Below are 2,613 nucleotides of genomic sequence, written 5' to 3'. Positions count from 1 at the left end.
TGCATCTATCACGTTTACGTTCAAGTTGCTTTAACCATAGGTGGATATAAGATGTGAGAGTAAGTATAACATGGATGCTGAAAACAATTGAACAGTTCAAGTCCCTGGAAAATTCCATAGAGGAGGAGAAGGTGTGGCACTATAAGTTTCCTTTTTCATTTAGTTTCATTTCTCTTGATTACCTATGGAGAATAGTAGGGAACTTGTTCGAGAGGGATGAGGAACTGAAATATGATCTACATAATTATCTCATAGTTTCAATTCTCTTCCTTTCTGTCTGTGCTGTGGGTGGAGTTAGGAGCTAAGATAAGGGAATGCAGTCTTGTGAACACTTTCACCTTGTCCAAGCTGCTGTGTAGGTAAGAGTCTCTTTCATCTTCCTTTTTAAAATAGTGATGTGTACATCTGTGGGTATTTGGAATTCATCATTTTAATAGCTGAATGTACATCCACTGGCAGATACTACACAGAAATCCAAAACACTGGGCACAAGATTTCATCCTGGCTGTAATAAAAAAACTATTAGCATTTTTATCAGCCAAGGATACAAAATACAGCCATTCTTTCTTCTTAAAGCTGTGTTTCTGAGACAGTATTTTAATGTGTTAAAGTGTGGTGCATTTGTATAATATGAATTTGTATGTTGAGAGTGCTAGAGGTTTTTTTTGTAATATTCAGCTTGATAGATAGGTAACACTGTAACTGTTTTCAGTACTGTGAGTACTATAGGAGGTCATTTATGTGTAGGGGAGTTATATGAGGTTAGAAAGTATAACCTAGAACAGGGGAACTAGAGGCCAGACTTCTAAGGCAACCAGCATGGTATAGCAAAAAGAATAGTGTCTCCTTTTGGACACACACATTTTCCATATCTCTGTTTGCTTGTATACTGAAATATGTTGTTTGCTACTTCTGTGAGCACTGCAGAACCAGGACAACTACCTCTCCATGGTCATCAAAACAATTATTAATCAGAAAGCAGGTCAGAGATACACCTTATAGACTAACCTTATAGACAGAGTTGCTTAAGTACTGGCTAGTATTTACTGATAATGAAATCAGGAAGTCATCACATAATGTAGTTAGTGTATTTAATGTATTTACTTATTTATAATAAGTATGCTGGAAGACAAACATCGAAAGACACACAAACACTGGAAGACAAACACACAAAGGCAAAGGTCAAATTAAGCCAGCATTATATTGATCAACAAAATACAAAAAACTTCTGGGCATTATTATCTTTTACTATCAGCCTATCTTTTGTCTGACACTTTTTTTATGACCTGTTTTAGAAGGAACCTTGAAAAGCCTTTTTTTTCTATTGCCTGCTCTTGAAGTTCAGCACAGAGATTCATTCAGTGGGAAGCTGTCCACACTGGCTCAGGTACCAGAAGCACTATGCCTGTGGCTCTGTGTAGGCTAATTTATTCTGTTTCTCAACTCAGTGTTGCTGAAGTTAGACTGATTCCTGTGCTCATGCTAAATCACTTAAAGGATTCTCAGGTAGTTCTGGGTTACACTGCAGTCTTCAGAGTAGATATACCTAGAGAAAGATTTGTGTTGTCAAGTCATGGGTTCCCTCACTGAAATATACCTGCAGCAGATGGAAATCAGGTTGGAGATCAGGAAGAACTTCCTCACTATTATGAGGGTGGTTTATGTCCCTCATAGAGAAGTCTTCCTAATAGCCAACCTAAATCTGTTTCATTGCAATTTAAACCTGTTCCTTCTTGTCAGAGAAGAATCTGTCACCATCCATCTTTGGACTAGGATCATTCTGCTCATACCCATTTGTTAACTACCATACTGATAAAGGTTCTCAGATCATTTTTATCAAACTATATCATTGAAGAAATAGCTGTTACCCAAAATGAAGAAAAGAATCCATTTTTTTCCTGAAATGTTTTATTTATTTATTTATTTTAAAGACTAAAATACTTCAAATAGGTTTTGAACCTCCAAAGTGTTTTGTTCCCAGTTCTTCATTTTTGAAAAGGGGGCTTCCACAAACCAACACAAAAGGCCTTTTATGACCAAGTAACTAAATCCTTGGATGATGGTGTCACCGTGGATGTAGTCTTTCTGGACTTTAAGAAGGCCTTTGACACTGTCTGTCACCCCATTCTCATTAATAAATTGAGCAACTGTGGCATTGATGCCTACACAGTTGGATGGGTCAAAAATTGGCTGATGGGGCGCACCCAGAGAGTGGTGGTGGACGGGTCGTACTCAGCCTGGCGGGATGTGAATAGTGGGGTCCCCCAGGGCTTGGTCCTGGGGCCTACACTGTTCAACATCTTCATCAGAGACTTAGACGAGGGGGTGGAAAACATGTTGTCCAAGTTTGCCAATGACACCAAGATGTGGGGAGAGGTGGGCACGCTCGAAGGGAGAGAGAGGCTGCAATTAGATTTAGACAGACTACAGAAGTGGGTGGATGGTAATAGGATGGGGCTGAATGTAGATAAATGCAGAGTGCTGCACCTGGGGAGAAGGAATCCACAGCATACATACAAGCTGGGGAGCTCCCCCCTTGTGAGCACAGAGGCGGAAAGGGATCTTGGAGTCATTATTGACTCCAAGATGAACATGAGCCGCCAATGCCAGACC

General features: G+C 39.8%; 1 protein-coding gene across 1 annotated transcript in view; it reads left to right on the top strand.

Annotated features, from left to right (window-relative positions):
- The first annotated feature begins 316 nt into the window (after positions 1-316).
- The window catches only part of LOC102385138 (interferon-induced GTP-binding protein Mx1-like), a 31,245-nt gene continuing 28,948 nt past the window's right edge, over positions 317-2,613 (top strand). Inside the window, exon 1 of the mRNA XM_006033589.3 lies at positions 317-359. The gene's annotated coding sequence lies outside the window, so the exon portion shown is untranslated. The remainder of the gene's footprint in view (positions 360-2,613) is intronic.

The sequence above is a fragment of the Alligator sinensis genome, unplaced genomic scaffold (assembly GCF_000455745.1).
Source record: "Alligator sinensis unplaced genomic scaffold, ASM45574v1 scaffold840_1, whole genome shotgun sequence".
In the NCBI taxonomy this organism is placed as follows: Eukaryota; Metazoa; Chordata; order Crocodylia; family Alligatoridae; genus Alligator; species Alligator sinensis.
Note: the sequence above shows the minus strand (reverse complement) of the source record. Positions and strands in the feature narration are given on the sequence as shown.